This window comes from Magnolia sinica, chromosome 4, assembly GCF_029962835.1.
Source record: "Magnolia sinica isolate HGM2019 chromosome 4, MsV1, whole genome shotgun sequence".
Taxonomy (NCBI): Eukaryota; Viridiplantae; Streptophyta; class Magnoliopsida; order Magnoliales; family Magnoliaceae; genus Magnolia; species Magnolia sinica.
This window is the reverse complement of record NC_080576.1, coordinates 63,483,953-63,508,028: the sequence shown is the minus strand read 5'-3', so window position 1 is coordinate 63,508,028 and position 24,076 is coordinate 63,483,953. Positions and strand designations below refer to the sequence as shown.

At 39.7% G+C, this 24,076-nt stretch overlaps 1 protein-coding gene across 10 annotated transcripts in view; it reads right to left on the bottom strand.

The window, feature by feature from the left end:
* The window catches only part of LOC131243168 (arogenate dehydratase 2-like), a 64,341-nt gene that overhangs the window by 18,868 nt on the left and 21,397 nt on the right, over positions 1 to 24,076 (bottom strand). For 4 of the 10 annotated variants that reach the window (XR_009169915.1, XR_009169914.1, XR_009169912.1 and 1 more), the window contains exon 11: positions 6,689 to 6,759. The exons of the other annotated variants lie outside the window; for them this stretch is intronic. The gene's annotated coding sequence lies outside the window, so the exon portion shown is untranslated. The remainder of the gene's footprint in view (positions 1 to 6,688; positions 6,760 to 24,076) is intronic. 10 annotated transcript variants of the gene reach the window in all.

Here is a 24,076-nt window from a genome sequence, read left to right as displayed (position 1 = left end):
ACAACTGCTGATTGTATTGGATGAAGACCAAGTCATTAAGCTTCTTTTATTCATGACAATTCCTTTTCTTGGTATGAATCTACATGAAAGAAAGTGTGTATTATGCATTAACTTAATTAGACTAGGACTTATTTATAATTCCCAAATTATAACATATTCATTTTTTCTAACTTACCGCCTCGAACGTGCCTCAGTTGCGCTCGCAATCGCTAGCAGAACACGTGAGTCCAAGAATCCTCATGTCCAGCTTCTTTAAAGCTGGATCCTTCCTATTTGGGTCCAATACATAGGTAGCCCACCAGTCAACTGAGAAAAACGGTTTAAGTAGATTAGACTTTGTAGATTAAATTGTTAAAAACTATTTGTAAGAGTCTAAAACATTCATACTTACCAGGCAATTTCATTTTCCCGTCCTGATGACTATATCCCTTGAGAATATGCCCTCACTTTTCGTATGAAAGTCCAACAGAGCTGAGATCATGTCTTGTTCTTCATTATCTAGAACCATTCTTTCCAACTCGTTAACAAATCCAACCATATGCATAGTCTGTGATTCTACCAAATTAGGGGAAGTGAATAAACAGACTAGGCTAAAGATGTAGGTAGTCGAATACAATGGAAATGACATTAGACTGTCCCATCTTCTATCTATAATATCTAAAATGGTCCTATAATCATGGTCTCTATAGTGAAAATAGTCCATGATTTTATTTCCCGCCGTCTCCATCCTATTATATTTGTAACTCATTGGTGGTTTCTCATCTCCGTCCACCAATCGCAACATAGTGACTAAGGGTTAAAACGCTTTTAATGCCTTTATCACTTGTGTCAAAAAATTTTACGAAAGAATGGTTGTTAAACTTTCAGCCTTCTTTGACCAAAGCCCATTTGTCCAATCGTTCGACACTACAAAGCTTCCGAGTTCATATTTTTTTAATGCAATCTTTGCAGTTTAAGAAGGTTGTAAAATGGGTGACTGTTGGACGTAGCAAATTACACCCAATGTGTTTTCTCGTTTAATGGAGAAGAAGGGCGTGTTTGCACATAGAGATCATGATTCTTCTAGCCCTTGTAATCACTTTTAAGAATAACCTATCTATATCTTCTTACATTAGATCAACATAATGGGCCGTACAAGTGGTCCAAAATAAATAGCGCTTCTTCTCCATAAGAAGACAATTGGCAGCTACATACGAGGCTATGTTGTCTATAATTACTTGGACAACGTATCCCTTTCTAACTTCCATCACTACACTATCTAATAATTTAAACAAATAATCCGTCATATGAGGATAACCCAATGCATCCACAGACTTCAAGAACATTGTCCCAACTGAACAATTCACCAGAAAGTTTATAAGAGTCCAACTGGATTTATTGATTCATCCATCAGCCATGAGTGAACCATAGGTTTTTCACGATTCCTTATATTCAGTTATAAAAGATCGTGTACAATCAACCTCCACTTTGAGGCACGTCTCCCTTATTTCGTGATATGAAGGGGGTTTGACCTATTGCCTCAAGCATAACTTTGAAGCTTTTTCATTTTAACAATGTTAAAAGCAATACCGGCTTAGTAAAACCACTTAGTGATATATTGAATAGTGGTTTTTCTATTTTTTTGTTTATATCGATTTTCTAATGTTGTTTGAGCGGACCCTTTACCCTGACCCCTTTGGTCGACCACAACCTAAGGGTGTGATCCACACCATCTATCCATGGGGTCATGCCCACAAGCTCTTTTCGAGGCTAGAGGTCTAAACTGGCATGTCGACATAGGGGGTGGGACTACTTTCATCCACATGAACTACATTTATATTCTTATATGCTTCTCGTTCCATAAATTCCTCTTGAACTAAGGCACTATTGCATTTCTTTCTTGTTTGTTTATCCATGTACTCAATGATTTCCCTTTGGATTTCCAGAGTAATTTTGTCACATGCTCTTGCATTTGACCCCGGTATATGTACGAGGTGTTGCTTGTGGCGTGTAATGCCACTAGAACTCACATGCCCACATAAATCACATACTATGCGAGTCTTTTCCATAGCACTACGATGGTGTCGGTACTTCCAACCCGGGTCATTCGACTTGGGTTTCAAAGAATATAATTGGAAAGAAGACAATGTGTATTGGTGTTCTAACTTCTAAGTTTTAAGATGTAAACACTAAAGAGTATGGAATAAATGAGAGAGAGGGTGAGAGGGAGAGTTACACACTTATGCTAGTAGTAGAAGAGAAGAAAGGGGGACAAGAGAGAGAGAGAGAGAGAGAGAGAGAGAGAGAGAGAGAGAGAGAGAGAGTTATACACTTACACTAGTAGTGGAAAAGAAGAAAGGGGGAGAGTGAAAGAAAGAGAGAGTCAGGGTTACACTTATAGTTGTAGACGAGAGAGAGAGAGAGAGAGAGAGAGAGAGAGAGAGAGAGAGAGGGAGTTACACAATCACACAAACACAAATATACAATTACATTATAAAAAAAAAAAAAAAAAAGTTTGAATCTAAATTCTTCAATCTTGTCTTGAATCTTGTAGTTGTAGTCTTGTAGAATCTAGATTTTTCAAGTTGAGTCTTGATTCTTGAAAGTTGAAACTTATAGTTGTAACTTGTAAGTTGTAAAATGTTTTGACTCTTGAATCTTTAAGTTGTAGAATGAGTGTAGAATGTAAAATGAATGAATGTAGAGAATGTAGAATGTAGAGAAAGGGAGATAAAAATGTATAGAATGAAGATTAATGTAAAATGAATATAGAATGTAGAATGAATGAATGTAAAGAATGTAGAGAAGGAGAGAGAAATGTATAGAATGAAGATTAGAATGTATAATGAATGTAGAATGTAAAATGAATAAATGTAGACTAGAGAATGTAGAGAAAGAGAGATAGAAATGTATAGAATGAAGATTAGAATATAGAAGGAATGTAGAATGTAGAGAACGAGAGAGAGAAATGTAGAATGAATGTAGAGATCAGAGAACGTAGAATGTAGAGAGAGAGAGAGAGAGAGAGAGAGAGAGAGAGAGAGAGAGAATGTATGAATGTAACTATGTAGAATGAATGTAAGAGAAAGATAGAAATGTATGTTTGAAGAGATTGGCGAGTAAATGTAGAAACTTCAAACAAAGAGGAGAGAAATGTAGAATGAAAGTTGAAACTTGAATGAGAGAGAAATGTAGTTGTAGAGTGAAAGATGAGCTACAGATGTCCTAGAGGGCAGGGGGTGAATAGGACTAAACCAATTCCTTATAATAAATAGCGGAAAATATATTCTCAATTGCAAAAGGTATTCAAACCTTGATTCCAATTAATTCGTAGGACAACCTTCACCTAAAAACTTTAGAGAGGACAACCTTATTTCACGACGTCCTTAAAATCAATCTTTCAAAACAGTAAAGGCGGAGAATAAGATAAACAATCACCACAAATACACAGAATTATAGTGATTCGGTGTTCAACACACACCTACTCCACGTAATTTTGGCTTTCCACTATTTTAAGGTTTTCATGGGACCACCTCAACAATCTCTTATAGTTATCGTAATTTTCACAGGCTTACCACATAAAGCCTCTTACAGTTCATGTGATTTTCATAGGTTTACCACAATAAAACCTTTTAGTGATTTTCACGGGCTAACCACTACTCAACCTAATGAGATTTCCGGGCAATCTCAACAAACCCAATAAAATAATAAACTAGATACTTATCTTCTTGAAGACGAAACATTGATGTGAAGATATAGATGAAGTCAATGCAGCGATCTTCTTTCTTAGATGATGATGAATCAATGTATGCTCAACCAGAAATGATCTAGGGATCTATAGTTTCTCAAAGGATAAAATCCTAAAAGTTGCAGATTCAATTTTCTAATCTCAAGTTGAGTATTGCTTACTCTGTAATTGAATTTAAATATAACTTGAGAAAGGGAATTGAATAAGCTAAAAAAAATAGGAATTACCACACAAATAGCTTTGGAAGGACCTGACTTTCTCTCTCTGCTTGACGAAAGTTTTTACACTTTTTCATATCTAAAACAATGAGAGGAGGTCTCTATTTATAGCAAAAGGACTTGGTTATTCGGTTAGCCCAAAAAATAGCTTCGGTTGGCTAAATTTCAAAGATATTATTCCAACGGCTCTCAGATTTCGCGAGATAAGATTTTATCGAAAATTCGGCTAGCCGAAGCAAAAATTCAGTTGGCCGAATTCAAGGTTCGGCTGGGTGAATCCCCTTAAAATCTGAAAATTTTGATTGTTGGAAACTTGACCCAGGACACCCTCGGGCTAGCCTGAGCGAAGTTCGGCTGGCCGAACTTACAACAGATTTTTCAATTTGAAGTAGTTGAAAACTTAGCTAAGGCTAAGATTGGGTTGGCCGAACAGAATTCGGCTGGCCGAACTTAAGGTTGGGATGGCCAAACAGAATCAACTTTACAAAGAAAACTTTCATATTTTAAACATATAAAGGCCATGATAAAATACTTTATCCTTTGGTCTTTTCCTAAGGCCATTTTATCTGAAGGTTGGCATACACTTGATCTATCACTTGAAACCTTTCCGAATTTTCTATTCTTGTGATGTTGAGTCACGCTTCATGAAGTGTCGTAGAGGACTAGAATGTGTTGAAGATCCAGCCAATATTTTGTCTACGAAATTTAACAACTACATGTGTGCTTAGAATACTAGCACTTACATAGAGTCATGCAAAATCTTCAATGTATTCTTGCTTCTTGAATCGTGATTGAAAGTTAAAAGTAGGAAGTTGAAGCTTGGAAGTTGGAACTTAAGAGTTGGAAGATGAAACTTGAAAACTTGAAACTAGGAGAATGTAAGAGATATTTGAAAGTAAGAGAAAAACAAAGTATTGGAGTGAGTGGAAGTTGCAGATGGGGGGATTTGAGTGCCTTTTTATATGCAAAAAGTGGATTTTTTGCTTTTTTAAAAAAATAAAAATAAATAAATAAGTGCCAATAGTCAAAAAACTTCAAACTAGAAAGAGAAAAATGTAGAATGAATGAGAGAGAAATGAGATTGTAGAGACATGTAGAATCTTGATTGAAACTTGAAAGTAGGAAGTTGAAGCTTGGAAGTTGGAACTTGAGAGTTGAAAGATGAAACTTGAAAACTTGAAACTAGGAGAATGTAAGAAAGATTTGTAAGTAGGAGTAAAAGAGAATATTGAAGTGAATGGAAGTTGTCAATGGGGGGTATTTGAGTGCCTTTTTATAGGCAAAAAGTGGATTTTTTGCAAAATAAATAAAGTGCCAATGATCAAATTTCTGACCATTGGCTTGCATATATTTACATATTTAGAATATGTGATCACATATGCACACTGGTCGCATATGCCATCATGGTATATGTGATTTTCAGATGTATATGCGCATATGCGAATGTGCGATCGCATTTGATAGGCGGCTCCACAACACTCATCCTTCTCCAGCTCTCCAAGATCAATGGGTATGGAAGAGGTCACCAAATGGAAGATTTTCAGTCATATTCTTCTATATGATGCTTAGGGAACCTTCGACTTCGAGCTCATAAAAAAATAATCATGCATTTTGGTTCTGTGGGGCACCCCCTAAGGTGGCATCTTTCGCTTGGCTACTCAGTCGGAACAGAATCTTTACAACTCCAAAAAAGATCAATGGTCCTTCCCAACATTTGCCTATTGTGTATAAGCGATACAGAGTCTATAGATCACAACTTCATTCATTGCTCATTTGTGCAACATATTAGACACATGTTCCAACAAGCATTTGGTTCTCAATGGACTATGGCTCAATCAGTCACTGAGTTATTTTGGGTGTGGCATGGCAGCCCAATGCTATGCCTCAATCATTTGGTTCCCACTAGCAATTTGGTTCTCAATGGGCTATGCCTCAATCCGTTACTGAGTTATTTTGGGTGTGGCATGGCAGCCCAATGCTGCGGGTTTTGCTTCTGACATGGCATCATGTTTTGCTAACAGCCCTGTGGAATATTAGGAGAGAATGCAACAATCGATATTTCGGTAATAAACGTCGATCGTGGGAAGAGATAGTGTGGCAATAAAAAAGAGACGTAATGGAATGGGCAGCTGGTTGGTCAGGGGATGTTGATGTAAATCTTTATGAAATATTGTCTATGTTTGGGTTTGTGATTCTAGGTTGTAATCTGATTAACTGTTCATGATGTAATTTTTATGCTTTAATGGTTGTCATTGCAGCTTCTCAATAAAAACAGTAACTATTACACTTCAGAAAGAGAGAGAGAGAGAGAGAGAGAGAGAGAGAGAGAGAGAGAGATCTTTCACTGCCATCCTACCATCCAAGTGGCCTAATCCCCTAACATTCAAAGACACCATCTTCAATGGGTACCTAGTATATATCTTCTTCATCCTTCACCTCTTTTCCTGATTTTTTACCCTTTTAACTTCTGTTATTTTGTCATAATTCACCAAACAATTCATGTCACACCCCGGCTCTAGAAACCCGAGTTCGCTTGACTCGGTCGTTAAGTCGAAGATGTGACTCGATGGGAAGGGACTAACATTATACACACAACCATAATAATCATCACAAATAGTAAACCCAATTAATTATCATGCATCCAGTCAAAATTATCAATTATCTACTAGCTGATATCCAACCCATGTTCATACATCATTATTTAAAAGAAATAAACATAAAATGAAAAATTCTTTATTCTCACAGCAAATCTCTAAGAGCACGCCTCTCAAAGTCATCACTCCACATGTGGAGACTCCAGTTCAATTCCCTATCCTAGATGGTTTTCCAATCAACAGAATGAGCTAACAGCCCAGCAAGTAGTTGTACGCATGATTCACAACATAGGCATGATACAAATGCATATATAGAAATCTTAGTATGCCACCTTACTACATAAACAGTTTCTTTAATGAACAATCAAGGTCATAACTGGGCACAGCATCCAGCCTGCCAATACCATCCGACCAAGATCCATACAGGCCCAACACGTGTAAGAATTTACTCACATCCTGCGTGAACATTAGCTTGAGGTATCTCGCGTACCATGTGTAACTGTATAGTCTGGCAATGAGTGACCCACTCTAGAGATGGCCAAACTCCTTCCCCAGTCTCGACCGTAATCCAAGCAGGAGGCCATATTGGTACCAACTCGAGTTTCATTGGGAACTCTGCTCGAGAATTTAAGGGATAACTTGATCCCGAGTTGTCTGGTGTTCTCAGAATGACAAATCAAATACAAGGCAATTGCATACTTTAATAAATATTAAGATATTATCAAAGTTAAGTAAAAGTAAGCATGTAATGTTATGCAATGCATACGGAAAAATCTATCTGTGATAGTGACTACTTACACATAACGTCCATTCCTTATTCGACCATTTTAACATTTTAATCATTTCCTCATCGATCTAATGACTACACTCGAGTCTACGATTCATAAATTATTTATTTATTTATTTATTTTTAGTCATGGCTAAAATACAAGCATCAAGTTAATTTCTTCCTTAGTGTGCATTTTCTTAAAACACTCGCAAAAATGAGTAAGATCCTAATATTGTTACATTAGTCTACTGAATCGATCAATCAAGTTCCTAATTTCTTATATCTGAGCCGTAGATAGTCCATTTACCATGTTTCTAACCGTAGATCAAAAGTATTAATCTTTGTTAATTTGACTTAGGATCAAGATCTACCTTAAAGACAATTGGATGTTTAGATCCATCCAATCCGATCATTTATTTCTTTATTTTTCATGATTTTGGTCCAATGGTCCTGATTGATCTTTGATCAGATGATCCGATCTAACATTAGATCAAGTAGATTTTTAATTTTCTTAAATCTAATCCCTTAATTGGCTTATTAAACCTTTGATCAATAGTTGGATTGGATCTGATTATTTATTTAACGGTCTAGATAATTATTATGATCTTTTCTCTAATTTCAACAGTCTGGATCTAGATTTATAAGGTCTTCAATCCATATTTACACTTAATGAATAAGATCTCTAAAGGAACGGTTAACTTTATGTGGGGCCCACCTTCGCACTAAGTGCTTATGATGGATTTACCACTTGCAGGATTATAACATAATGCAAGATATGGGAAACAGAAATGATTTAATCTGATAGACATGATCTTGTGGTGGAGCCCGCTTTTATATGCTATTAATATTTGGGGCCCACCAAAGATCACGGTCTTCGGGTCAAACCACATATCTGGTTACTTCAAACAATCTAACCGACTATTCTCAGATAGGAAAGGACTTGGACCCCAAGATTTAGCTCTTGGCTCCAACAAAATCAGAAAATCTGACAATGGTCGGACACCTGAAAAGCTTTCTTTCCAATCCACCGAAACTGATTAGGTCTGAGCAATAAAAAACACCATGGAGAGATCCGACGACAGAGAACCGACGACGTGAAGAGAATCGACGACAGAGACCAAGGCATGAAGAGAACCGACGACGGAGACCAAGGCAGGAAACACCAAGATGACTACAACGAGGACGGAAATGAAGAAGAGGGCAGGGAGTAGAAATCCGTTCTCCACAGAAGACGTAAAAGATCTCATGACGGTAACGGAAGACGGAAATACAATCTATACCCAACCCTTTTTGTCAAGGGAAATCCTCATGGTTGGTTCCCTCTCAATATCGAAAGAGTTTTCGGTCGCGCAGGAGCAGTCATGAAAGCCATTATGCCCCGAGACAAAAAAAAATGGTCAATATCGAGGCTTTGCGCATGTTCGTATGAGTAGCGAAGAAGAGTTGGCTAGAGCTGTTGACATGCTTCATGGCATTAGTTTTGGTGGAAAGAAGATGTTGGTGCAGAGGGCTTGTTTCGCTTGATCGAGGAAAAACTCAAACCGTATCCACAGGATCTTATACCCCAAAACGCAACCCCCAAAAATCATTTAAGCTTCCTGACCCACCTCCCCAAAAACTTGGTTTATCCTTCAAGGATGTGCTTACTCTCTCCTCTAGAGCTTCATCTTTTCATCACTCGCGGGAGAAAATTACTGACAATGAAGATGAAGCTCTCCTTTCGAGAGACGTTGTTTTACAACCCAACCCGATTCCCTCCACCAAAACCGACATGCAATCCAAGCCCGTTGGTGTTCATAATGTCTCACCAAAACCTACGTCAGAGGGCAACGATGATGATCACAAGAAATACACCATTTCCATTAGCCAGGAAAGTTTCAATCGAGCTAGAGACGAGCTCAAGGGGACGCTGGTGATCATATCCAGAGACGGTGCGTCACTCTCGCAAGTGAAAGACTGGATTAAGGACTGTACGGGTTTTCGCCCTAGGAATTACACCATTAAACCAATAGGCTTCAATGACCTGTGGTTGAAGGTTTGCCCGGGGATTAACCCGGACATGCTTTCTATGGCTGGCCACTTGCATTCGGATGGTCCAGTTGCTTCTGTCATGCCATGGGACGATTATTCCATTTTCGGAATGGAAAATGTGTGGGTTTACATTTGGGGTATCCCTCTTGAATGTTGGTACGACGAGTTTTTCATTAACGCAGCTTCTGCTATTGGTTCTATCCTGGAGCTAGATTTGAAGACGAAGCTCAGCGATGAATTAGGGATCATCAAAGTTCGTGTGAGGAGGAAGAAGGCCTCCCCCCTCCCTGCTCATGTGACTGTTGAAATCAACAATCGTCAAATCTTCCTTCCTATGCAGAGAGAGCCGACCGATTCTATTTTCCCCAGATGGGTAGACATCTGGAGGGCCAAAGAATCTTCTCCTCTGCCACAGGCACCTCCATCAGAGGCTCCTCCTTCCGACGTCGGTGAAGGAACTCGTTTTCCTTAGTCCTGCGGACTTTCGATTGCGACGCTTGTACCGCCTCTGCGACTGTTGAAGAGTGTGCCCCTATCACCATTGTCAGTTCGACACGTGCCTCCTTCGATGCCTTTGTGTAGCCGCGCTCTGACAATGCCCAGCCTCAGGATCAGCGTCAGAGCTTTAACGTGCTAGAGAGGACGACACGTGGCTCCACTTTTGTCGCGCGTCCTCTAGTAAATCAGCCGATCATTAATGTTCTGACAGAGAACGGCGCTCAACCCTTCGATTCTGACACGCTTCCTCAAAAAAAGCAAACGCTCCTTAATGGTCTGATAGAAAACGCTACGTGGAATGCGTCTGCGTGTCCACACGTCCTCAGATCTCCATCAACCCTCCCCACCGCCTTTTGACGATCGTAACTCACCAGGGTCTCGACACGTCCCTTGCATGCTTGAAGATGGCCCCCTACCACGACACGTGCCCTCATTCGCGGATAAGCGCTGCCTCCCATCCTCAGCTCTGTATGCCCCCGGATTCAGCGATTCGGGTCCGGGTTCATATCAGGTCCACTCTTTTACTTCGAATCCTGCATTCCTTATACCTGACTCTCACTCCGTCCCTCTTATCCCTAAGAGCCTTTCCCTCCCTGACAACCTCCTCACCTTCAAACCCAAATCCCACCACTTCCCGAGGTTGTCCCACCCTTCAGTCTTCAGCGTCGACTGCTCCGGAGCTGACGATACCGACAGTCGTTACTCTGCAACCCAAACCTGTTCTTCCCTTCCTTCGTCCCCCCCCCCCCCCCCCCCACACACACACACACAAACATCCTTCCCACAATCCCATGATTAGACTGATATGGGCCCCATTACCTTATTCCAAGACGATTTGTCTACTGAGGTCATTGTTGCTGAGCCCCTTCAGATGTGTGCTGATTTTCCTCTTCAGTAACATGAGACCACAGACTCGACTGCTCAAGCAGACTCAAACAGAGAGAAGCTTTTTGATTCCATCCAAAATAAGAAATGGATTAGAGACGCGGTGGGACATGTCGGAAGAGCCCTCGGGTTATCGTTCGAGGATAGGACGAAAGATTACACCGCCCTTTTCACATGTATTGCAAACAGAGGGAGACCCCTTTCCCCTCATCATACCCCCTCCAAAAAATAAAAACTTCTAGACCCTCTGGCAGTCGGGAACTCCAAAGAATCCAGCTGAGTCCAGGATTCATCTCAGATCACACTAGGCGTCAAGGCCGACAGGCTACTCAGGGAAGCAACGTTGCCCAATGAAAGTTATCTCTTAGAACGTTAGAGGGGTGGGGTCCAAACAGAAGAGGTGCCTCATCAAAGATTCTATTAGCAGAAGGGATCCGGACATTGTCTGTCTTCAGGAAACGAACGTTCCCCTATTCAAAGATAGCCTTCTCGCCACCTTGTGGAAAGCTTCAGATGTTAAGTGGATTTCTCTCAACGCCTCGGGTAGTTGTGGCGGCATCATCATTGCTTGGAAATCATCTAAATGGGATCTCTAGGCCTCCGATGTTGGGTCTTTTTCAGTGACTGTTATTCTTAAAGATAAGTTTTCCTCTTGCTGTTTAATTTCTTCGGTTTATGGGCCCAATTCACACGCGGCGAGAACAGGTTTTTGGGATGAGCTGACTGCTACTAGAAATTCTTTCTCAGGTCCTTGCTGCTTCGTAGGAGATTTCAATGTTATCCGCTTCGCTGAGGAACATTCTAGGAAGAGAAGGGTCAACTCGGATATGGTGGCTTTCTCGGATTGGATCCGATCCCATGAACTTGTCGATCTTCCTCTCTCTGGGGCAAGATTCACCTGGTCTAACGGGCATCTTCATTCTACCCAATCTAGACTCAACAGATTTCTTCTTTCCACTGACTGGCTTGAGGCTTTTCCTTCAGCTTCCCAATTGGCCCTTCCTAGAACGACATCGGACCACTGCCTGATCTTGCTGAGAGTGGACGATGAAAGTTGGGGTCTGAAACCGTTCAGATTTAACTCGTCTTGGCTGTCCATTGAAGGCTTTCACCAACGTGTGGCGGACTGGTGGGTCTCTTTTCGGGTTGATGGCTTTGCTGGGCATAAACTTCTTTGTAAACTTCATCTCCTTAAGGAGAAACTTTCAGGGCTGAGTTGGTAAAGAGGGCAGCTGAATATTCAGATATTCTTTCGGATCTCCAGCGTATCGATGTGGACGCGGAGGATACCCTGATGTCCGCCAAAATCTTGGGAAAACGTATCCAGATCATCCAAGATCTTGCATCCAGGGCCCTTCAGGAGGAAACTTCTTGGAAGCTGAAGTCTAGAGCGAAATGGATCGCTGAAGGGGACAAGAATACTCAATTCTTTCACAGTATTGCCAATATGCATGCTCGGGAAAAAGGTGCTAATTCTTTTTTCGATTTCAGACCTATCAGTCTGATAGGGGGTCCCTACAAGATCTTAGCGAAGGTTCTCTCTATTTGTTTGTCGAAGGTTATGGGTAGCCTCATCTCTATGAATCAGTGCGCCTTCATCAGGGGCAGACAGATCATTGACTGCGCTCTTATTGCCAATGAAATCCTTCATTCGTGTCACAAATCTGGAGAGAAGGCTGTTTTCTATAAGCTGGACATCGAAAAAGCTTATGACCACGTCGATTGGGACTTCCTCCAATATATGTTGTCTCGTATGGGTTTCGGTGATAGATGGAGAAAGTGGATCAGCACTTGTGTTGGTTCTGCCCACTTTTCAATCCTCCTCAACGGCTCGCCCTTTCTTCTTCAAAAGCTCTAGAGGTCTTCGTCAGGGGGATCCCCTCTCTCCGCTCCTTTTTTTGGTAATTGGTGAGGCCCTTTCCCAAATGTTGTTGAAAGGCCAGGAGGAAGGAATTCTTCATGGTATTGGGATGCCAGGTCTGCCTCGTCCCATCTCCCATCTCCAGTTCGCTGATGACACCCTTATTATCTCTGTCGCCTCCCAGGAATACATCGACAACCTTCACACTTCCCTTCGTTGTTTCGAAGCTGTTTCTGGGTTGAGAATTAATTTGGCTAAATCGAAACTTTACAATGTCAACCTGTCGGCTGCGGATTCGGATATCTACGCTGCCTCCATTGGTTGCCATGCTGCTTCTGTCCCATCTTATTTTGTGGGGCTTCCTTTCATCATTGGCTCTCCTTCGAAATCGATGTGGGATAAAATCATAGTCAGATTCCAGAAATTCCTGGCTACATGGAAGTGCAGATACCTATCCATTTATCCAACTTGCCCATTTATTATATGTCCCTCTTCAGGTGCCCCCTATCAATGATGACGGTCATTGGTAACTTGAGACGTGACTTCTTGTGATGTGGGAAAGACAATTAGAAAAAATTTCATTTGCTTGACTGGAAGGAGGTTTGCAAGCATTTCCAAGAGGGTGGTGCAAGTGTTAAAAATCTAAAGATTATGAATAGGGCCTTGCTGGGTAAGTGGCTTTGGAGACTGGGTTCTGAAGGAGGCAGTCTCTGGAATTCCTTGATTAAAGGTAAGTATGGCACCTCTCCTAGTGGGTGGTGGCCTAATGACTCTTCGTCTCACAGGGCTTCACCTCTTTGGAAAGGTATCCTGCGATCCAAAAAGGATTTTCTTAACAGCATTATCTTCGAGCTCGGCAACGGAAAGTCCATTCGTTTCTGGGAAGATCCATGGTTAGGGGTGACCCCGTTAAAGGTTCGCTTCCCTAACATTTATCGTATCCATTCCCGAACAATTTCTACAGTGGACGACTGTTTCTACAGTTCTAATGGCAACTTTGTTTGGGACGTGCAATGTTCCAGAAACCTTCACGATTGGGAGATCACCCCGCTGACTCCTCCCACCCCGTTCGTCTGGAAATACGCTGCCCCTCCCAAATTTCTTTGTTTCACCTGGTTGGTTGGTAAAAACAGAATTCTCACAGTTGATAATTTGAAGAAAAGGGGGATGCAAATCGTCAACATCTGCCTTTGCTGTATGCAGAATGAGAATCTGTGGATCATCTCCTCATTCATTGCCCCTTTATTTCTCTCATTTGGGCTGAATTCTGCTCTCGTTTCAACATTAGCTGGTGTAACCCAATTTCTGCCAAGAACTTGCTTTCGGCTTGGCATGGGACTAACATAGGAAAACCCAAGACGCGGATCTGGAGGATGGTCATTATTGTTGTTTGGTGGTCTATCTGGGAGGAACGAAATAACAGATGCTTCAACAACATTTCTGCGTCCGCCTGAGCTATCTGGGTTAAAGCCAAATCTTTAATTTTTGAGTGGGCAGGTTTTGTTAAGCTTGTCAAAGAAGAGGATCTGTTTTTTTTTTGGGGTGTTAGTTTCTGCCTCCTCAGCAGATTTCCCCCTTTTTTGTATTTCTTCTGCTTCTTTTAATATATTTTCGTTACCCTTAAAATATATATATATATATATATATATATATATCAAAGTTGAGATCAATCGTCCATGATAATGTGGTGGGGTCCATTTCTTAGGCATTCTTAACATATGTGGCTCAACACACAATAAGGCAATGATCTTATCATGATTAACTAATAGCATATAAAAATTTACCATAAAATGATTCACCCTATACATCAAGGTTAGTGGTGAGGCCTATTTATGGAATGTATTTAATCTTCGTGGGGCCCACAGCCACATCTTAATGTAATCACAACAATATTCCAAAATTACGCTTTATATCTAAGCTTAGTTATACATAAGTTTACTACTAATCATCATGATCTTATGGCGGGGTCCTTTTAGGGAGATGTCAATTTTCTTTTATTACGGCCCATTATAATTCTAATGATGAGATCCCGCAACCAACTAATTCATTTATATTTTCAAAAATAACAAAAATAAATAACTAAATAAACAAAAATTCAAATCTAGATCGAAAAATCCACACGTACAAAATCTTATAGAAGGGTGGGGCCCACCCTTACCATTCATTATGTCCACACATGGGGCCCATGCATTTGCTCACGTGAGGCAACGTGTGGGGTACCATGCATGCTCACCTCATGGTTAGCCCATGGTTCATCTCAGTTTTACACTCTGTGGGGTTCACTTAGATTTAATCTAAAACATCTATGAGATGTAGTATTAGAGCACTCACTTGATAAACGGTTTGGATCAGAAGGTAAGCTCACAAAACTTCTCTTTTCATCTCTCTCTCTCTCTCTCTCTCTCTCTCTCTCTATGTTTAAAGTGTGAGTGCTTACAATGAGTGGTTTGGCATGCTTTATATATAGGAGCCAAAGCCCCCTTGCATTAATACACATGCATGGTAAACACATGTAACTCTCATCTTAAGGGTGTGGGTAATGAGGAGAGATTTTAGGGTGGATGAAGGTACAAATAATATGTACATACGTGCCATGGAGATGTGGATCCCACAAGTACATCCTCATTGATTTAAGAGTATGATTAAATTGTTTATACCTTATGCCCTCCTATAAAAATGATTTCATGATCAACATGACCATGGTTAATTGTAGGGAAATTCCAAGTGCTCGTAGAGGTGGCGGTGCACCAATTATTGTACATATGCGTTCATGTGAAGTAGGGTGCATTAATCGTGTGTACATGCCACGATTGTGTAAGTCATACCAAAAGTTTTTATATCCAATCATTATATCAAAATGAAGTTTTTATAACAAAGATCAATGAAAAAATAATTTCAAGGTAAAAAAAAATAAGTGTATAATACTATGGGCCTGCTCAAATGTATGGTTATATTACATATGGATAATTTCTATGATTTTACATATGCTAAAATAATTTAAAATTATGGTATTGAAAATCTACTAGATTCATGAAATAAAAAGCTAGTATACTCTGCTAGGGTCCACGAAACATGTTAAAATTGACAGTTAAAGAATTATTGGCCTTAAATCGCAATTGTTTATCTTTGTTCGAATCAAGATTTTTATATGGCATTGTTGATATTGTGTCAAGAAACATTATAAATGGTTATCTATTAAAAGATCAAGTGGTCTAATGGGCAATTCTCAAGATCTTGATGATACATCTGTCAGATGATAATTTTAATGATAGATTTGAAAATCAATCAGTTACTATTCAATTTAGATATTTTGGATCAATGATTCATGGTTTGGATTGGTGATCCAAAGGACATATTGCCACATATCTTGGTTTAAATGGTTTAAATCCACTTGATGATCAATTATAATTAAATAATTGGAAAAAAAATTACCCCTCAAAATTGCAAGTATATTACAATTCAAGCCTGCTATTTATCTCTTCCCCCGTTTTCCCACTACTTAGAGTGTTACCACCTTCCCTCTGCTCTTCTACCCTTTCTTCTAATTCTTCAAACAGCTTATCCAGCTTCAGTCATTACCCTCAATGACAATCACGGTCCACCACACATTGCTCATTGAACTTTCAGTGACAACTACTTCCTCAAACAAGATAGAAGCTTCCTCTAGCTTCTTCTTCAAGTTCTTTTCACCTACGATGATGACTTACTCTCCTTGACTCATCCAAGCAGTCCTTTCCCCACCCATTCAATCCTTGCTTTCTTGGACCTGGATATTGACCATAAAGGATGGATCACCATCAAAGAAGACTCAAAAGAGGCACTTGACAATTCCGATGTTGAGCTCTTTATGGAGTACGAAGTCTTAAAGGATAGGCTTCAAGAGCTTCCGTTCGCCTAGCTACTTCAGTAATGAACCTCAATCCTGCCTTCCTTGGAGAGATGGACCTCTCTTCCTGCCTTTCTATCCCCCAAGCGCTCTCACTACTAAACATAATTTCTAAGGATGCTTGCAGTGCCCCTCCTGTACTACCCCTTCTTAACATTTCACACACATCCATTATGCCAAACATTCGAGGATTCACATGCCTTGGACTTTATCTTTGCAGTGGACACTTCTCGCACTTCATTTTGCGAGATAATGGAAGGAGAATAAGTTCTCTCGTGACATTATTGTCGGGAAGATGCATCTTTTTTCTAAATGAGATTGGAATTACTGATATTTACGCTTGAAATGTCATTGTTCCATTAATGCTACGAATGTTCTACCAACACATCTCCCCATTACGAGTCCTCTCTTCATTAATGCATGGCAGCTTCAGACAGGTCTTGTATCTTCTCAATGAGTTCACTCCTCAGCAGCTTCCATCACATGCCGAAATCCTATTGGCTCCTTCACCACAACAATAGTCTATTTACCCCTTTAATGGGCCACATGTTCTTCATCCACAACGTGGGCCCAACTTAGGTGGGCATCCACGTCACGTCCACTCTCTCCACCAACCCTCCTGCATTTGGTGCATCAACCTTGCTCCCAAAGCTTTGCCGGCCTCCATTATTTCCAGCAATTGCATCTAACTCCTCTCCTTGATATGGCAATAAGCCCTTCCTTTTAAAGAGCTCTCTCCTTCTTTGATCAACACCAGTATTTTAGATAGCGTGTAGTTCGCACAATGTAGAATGCAGAAAAAGCTTACTTCCCGTTGTAGCATACACTACAAACTACATAGCATGTAGCATCGTAGCATACGCATTGTTCAAATTATCACCGATATTATGGAAATATCTCTGATATTATCTCTATCTCCAGCTCGGCAATACCGATAACACCAGTAGCGATACCGATAACACCAGTAGTATTAGAAATTCCAGGTATCGGTGATGTATTGCCAATGTATCGATATGGCCAACATTTTCTATTGTGTAAATTTCAGGTGTAGCTTGTATTGTCAATGCATCGATATCGCAATGTATCGCTAATATTTTCAACTATGTAAATTCCAGGTGTCACTCGTATCGCTAGTGTATCGGCAATATTTTGAAATTATCGCCAAAAATCTGTTTATTAAAAAGATTTCATTTCAAATTTTTTTATGGGCACATGGTTGCATGCAGTGTTCAATTTGCCAATGATAACATCGATAATATTGCGATATTATCGCTATTACAACATAGGCAATATCAAGACCACAATATTTCATTCTCTCTAGTTGTCGACGATTTCTCGATGAAATTTCGTGTGTTGTCGATATTCCAACATATCGATGGATGTTTAGATGGAACGTTAGATGGTTGGATGGATAGATGGGATGGATGAGATGGACTGATTTCTTACAATGGCACATGCTTTTAGGCCTCATTAAATGGAAACTTATTATGCCCGCATTCTTTTTGTAATTTTTTAATTCCTAAATATGCAAGCATGTGTATTTTAACATCTCCTGAAGTTTCACTGAAAAATTCCACCATTTTCACCATGTTTCCCGCATTTCCGTTATCAACGATATTATGGGCGATATCGATATTGTTTCCGTATCACCAACCAACGAAACTTGTAGCGATACCAATACTTCAAACACTACGCTACACACACACACACACACACACTTTATATGTTGTTAGTTCCAGTTTCGATGTAAAATGGTGGTGACCCATTCTTCTCACACATGGCAATGATGTTGAGCTATCTAGACCTTCCAAATAGCAGGTCCTATTGTAGATGGAGAATATTTATACTTTTACCTATATCAAACAATCTTAACCATCAACAAATGGGCCTCCATGTGTACGGTTGTGGAATTATGCCATATCATAAATGGTATAACTTCAAAAGCTAAAACAATAGGGTTTTTGAAAGAGGGTTTTCAATTCGAAACCCTAAGTAGACACAAGACGCCTCTGCCCCAATTCCCTTTCTTTGATTCTCATGATCCACAAAGCCATTGAAGGGGAGATTTTGACCAATTAATTGACCCTACAAGAAGGACCATTTGCTGTATTCTCAAGATCAATGGAGCTCGAACAAAGGATAAAATCAAATTTCCCCCCTTTCACATCTGTACAGCTACGACGCTCAAAAATCCATTTTTTTTATTGTTTGGATCTCTTCTCAAGCTTGATAAAGGTAGGTTCTTGCCCCTTAATATCTCTTAATGAGTTCTATTTCATTTCAGATGAATTTTATAGTTTCTTTTAGAGCTTTTTCCATTTTAGGATGTTGATTACTATGCAATGTTGTATAGGATAAGGGTTGCCATGCTAAAAGGGCCTTGTTGTGGTGTGTTTATGGTACGTTACCATGCCATATTGGAGGATAAGGGTTGCTATGCAAAAAAAAAAAAAAAAAAATCAAATTTCCCCCTTTTCACATACGTATGGCTTTTTTCATTTCATATGAAAATTTATAGTTTCTATTAAGGCTTTGTTGGATTCATAAAAAGCATGTGAAAGTAAATAGTGTTTCTTAGGAAAGCTTAATAGTGTTTCTTGGGAAAGCTTATTTCCAGGAAATTGTGGGAAAGGAAATATTGTTTTCCTTATTTGTTTTTCAACATGATTTTCATAGAAATTTAGGATCTATTTTCAAGTTTATTGTTTGGCAAAACAAAAAAGGCAGTCACTAGCATGTGCCAAATTAGCACATGTTGCACGTGTGGGATGTTTAGAGATGAACAGTGGCAAATGTGGGCACTTGAAGCTAAATTGTGGCACGCATGGTACATGTGAGGTGCTTTAAGTTATATGGTGGCACATGTGGCACAAGACATGCATTGGCACTTTTGACATGTTGATACTAAAGCTAGATGACAACACTAGTGCACATTGGCACCATTGGCACATGGCATATTTGGAGGATTGAAGGTGGACAATGGCACATGTGGCACATTGGTGCATGTGGGGTGCTTTGCACATGTGGGGCACAAGTAAGATGAATTGTGGTACATGTGGCACAATGGCACATGTGGGGAGCAAGAGGAGAGTGTGACACATGTGGCACATTAGCACAGTAGGGGCTCTTTACACGTGGGGCACAAGATAAGATAGATGGTGGCACATGTGGCATAGTGGCACATGTAGGGCATGACCGGAGATGAACAATGTCTCATTTGGCACAATGTGGCACATGTGGCGCATCTGAGGCGATTGAACATGGACGGTGGCACATTTGGCTTTAACCCTCAAGAAAGTAATTTTCCTTCCACCATGGGAAAATGCATTTCTTAGGGGTGAAGGTGGAAAATAAATAAAACAAAGATAGAAAGTGGGAAATGATGTTTACCACAATTTCCCACAAAGAAACGCTTAACAAACAACGGAAAGTGAGTTTCATGGGAAACATTATTTCCTTTCACCTGCTTTCCATGAATCCAAACATGCCCTTAGGGTTTTTTCAATTTTTATTTTATTTTATTTTTTTTTTTTTTTTCATTTTAGGATGTTGGTTACTATGCAATGTTGTATAAGATAAGGGTTGCAATGCAATTTTTTCTTCTTCTTCTTTTCTTTGGTTTTAGGGGCCCTACTATGGTGTGTGTGTGTGTGGCATGTTACTATGCAATGTTGGAGGATAAGGGTTGCTATGCAAATTTTTTTCATTTTTTCCTTTTTTGGTTTTAGGGGCATGTTATGGTGTGTTTGTGGCGTGCATGCAACCCATGCTTATTCGAAAGTGTTTGGGTGGTTGTGCATTGTTTTCTACAGCACGGTCCATGTGGAGCCAACTGTGGTGTGTGTGGGTGTGTGTGTGTGTGTGTGTGTGTGTGTGTCTGTGTGTATGGTATGGATTTAACCCGTTCAGTCCATCATGTGGGCTAGCACTTGGATTTTAGTGGTTGCCCTATGTGTAGTGTCCATGTGATAACAGTGGTGGTCTTGATTAAGGCTTTTTCTTTTCTTTTCTTTTCTTCTTCTTCTTCTTCTTCTTCTTTTTTTTTTTTTTTTTTTTTTTTGCCTTTCTATTGATCATATTATTCCCTATTTATAAACTTAAATATAAAAATATCAGGTAGCTTACGCTACACGCTAAAGAGGGTTGAACACTACGCATTATTTAAAACATTAATCAACACACTGTATGATTTGCATTCTACAATCAAGGGGATAGTTGTTTCGGAGATGCTATCATAAAGAATCTTTACCCCCTTTTCTTAAGACAATAAAGAGAATCTTCACCCTCCCCATCTCCAAATCCTCAATTGCCTTCAAATCTACCTCAACTGTGCCAATGCACAATTGGATGGCAACAAAAATCACCACATCCCAAGCATGGAGAAGAACTCCCCAAACTCTGAACCATGCAATTCTCCCCACTAAGCCCATTCTTTTGTTCCACTGGAAGATACTCATCATGGTTGCTTCTAATTTTCCCACCCTTCTGAGAGGATTGTATCCACTTCATGTTCCGATGACAACATGAAGCGAACGGAGCACCAATCCAGTTTCTTCATCCCCACTAGGATTACAATGTCCCAATTTTTGGACACCTAAATTCACACCTATTCTACGTATTTTCGAAATCTACTTTCCCTATCAAAAATGCTTTAAGAAGATATCTTCTAAAAGAGAAATGAATCCCTCACTACAACTTGGTTTTTCCTTCAAGTTGTTCCTTCCACGCTCCGTGTTTTGCTATTTTTCCCCATTGTGAAGTACCTTTAATAAAATGTTTTCTTCCCCCTAGATTTTGTCAGGCCCGGCTTCTCAACTTCTCCCATTGAAGACTTCATCTACCTTTGTGGTGCCCTCTGCCCCCCTTCTCTCAGTCCTATTGCATTTCTTTTTATATGCGTCCTTCCTTTCCAATGTTCACAGTTAGTTTTCATCCACCCGCTCTTCGCCTGTGGGAACTCCAAAAGCCTTCTTAGCATCATCCGAAAAAGGAAGCACACAAAAGCAAACTTTTTGGGTCCATCAGTCTCCCTGTCTCTCAGGATAACTATTTCAATCACCTCCCTATATATGCTTCAAACAAGCTTAGTTATATCCTTCTCCAACCACTACGGATAAAAGCCTACGACAAAGACCAAGAAAGGAGTTTTATCCCCCCACAATGGTCTATTACTTATCTTTAGAAACCAATCTCCTACCATCCCCGGCTTGGCAACCAGGTTAGCTACACGATTCCTTCTTGTTGCAGTTTAGCCAGTGTTTCAAATAGCGCCCGTAGCGTACGCTACGTAGCGTAGCATGGCCGTAGTGCTACGTAGCATCCCAAATAGCATAAATCCCCTGTAGCGTACGCTACAAGGGTCGTAGAGTACACTACAGCTACGTAGCGCATAGCGTCCATAGCGTAAGCTACAATGCATTTTTTTACTTTTTTTTTTTATTATTATTATTTTCACATTTTCTTTGTTTCTAATGTTGAGGAATGTGACACTTGTATTATACTTGATATTTTTAACCTATGGGATTTTTATTTCTTTTCATGATTGTGACTTATGGTTTCAATTAGACATTATTAACTAAAGTGGTTTGCTTAGAAAGTTGTTGATGTGATAATTATTTGATTTGGCTTATACATGTGGATTGGCTTTTGATAAATGATAACTAAACTTTTTTGAACATGCTTATAATTGATCAAGTGAATCATCTTTTAGGCATTTTTAAATTTTTTTCCATTTTTTTCACTATTTATTATATTTGTCCTATTTTTAAATTAAAAAATAGAAGTATCGTGTAGCTTACGCTACATGCTACGTATTTATGCTACATGCTATAGAGGGTTGAGCACTACACATCACGCTACTACTATTTAAAACACTGGGTGTAGCAAATCAATGCCATGTTTCTGAACCCCCCTAATACTACTCGGAGCATGGTTCTGAATGTCGGTATCGGTCGACGTATCGGCCTGACAAAAAAATGATATGATATGACATCGCGTATTAGTATCAGGGTCATATCAGCCTGTATCGATCAGAATTTTTTTAAGCAAAAAAATATGAAAAAAATATTAGAAGAATAAGGGGGAAATGAGAAATTCAAGAATCTATCATTTTTGTGTGTTTTGATCATGTATTGGACGGTGTATCAGACCATTCTTTGATGAGCATGTTGTATGTCTGTTTGACTTGTTGAAGGTCAACTAAATGGGCCCTAATTGAACGCAAATCAAGCATGATTTGGTGAACTAGAGCCCATTACATTGAAATGCCAAAAAAAAAAGTGAAGGTTTACCCTTCTTTTCGATTTTCGCATTATAGTCCACGATTCATCGAATCCCATTCATATCATTTATTTTGATCCCAAAATAGGTTAGATCTAGCCTAAAATGTGTTTTTAAGCTTCTTCCATGATTTAAATGAAAAAAGATGAGGAGACATTAGTGGATTTTTTTTAAAAATAAAATTAATAATACTTTTATGGGCATATCGGCTTATATCGGATACAGGCCGATACAGGTCAAGTTTTTCATATCGGGCCGATACGACCCCGTATTGCATATTGGCTCGTGCCGATACGGATATGATACAACCGTATCGGCCAATACAATACAGATATTCATATCCATGGCTCAGAGTCCAAGTCCTCAACCATGATCGTAGAATGGGAGGCATCCAACACATCCGTGGTGTGTTGTAAAGGCCGTTACACGTTGTAGGGTCTTAACTGCCTTAACAGCCATTATGGAAAAAAAAAACTCATAATCGCCATTAACAGCCCATTATGCCCCTTGTAAAGGCCATAACAACTCCATGATGGATAGTTACAGGGCAGATACAAAATTTTCGGATTTTTTTTTTCAACATTACAAGGTAGATATAGTTTTTCCAAGTTTTTTCTTTTAATTTAAATAATTAAAAAAAAAAAAGAGACCGTAACGGTGATGGCCGTTATGGCCATCGAGCACATCCCCTTGATCCTATACTCAATGCCAGTTGAGGGCAAAACTAAAAAATGAGAGACAAGAAGGACACTGGAGTCCAAACGCCGTGCTATATACTGAAGCATGGGGAGGCATTTAACACATCCCCTCGATCCTCATTGTACAAAAGTGGTATTTGGCCTCGATTGACAGTGGGGAGAGTGGGTCTTCAATCTCATGGCTTAGTTAAAAGATCCGATGCAGCTTGAGAGACACAAAAACTCGTTTCTATCAACTGTCTTCCCTTAAAGAGAGCAGTAACAAGTACATAGTAGCGTTTGTCGTTGAAGCTAATAAGGAAAGACCATAGTAAAAAATATCTTCTATTATGATTTTTCTGATTACAATCCATCTATACTATGGTACACAATTTGAACATGTTGGCTCAATGATGAGTATAACAAGTGTTCCTCTTTGATTTTTTCACTGATGACTGGTCCTTGATTTTTGTTTGTGATCATATGATCCACCATCCTTTAAAATTATACATGCCTTGGGCATCATTTCGTACAAATGGGACTAATGGTTAGGTGATCCATACCGTTAATTCCATAAGCCACACTGTGGGCGGACCACTTGCAAGAAGACCCCATTGCAGACCACTTATTGCAAGGTTAGAATTTGTCATT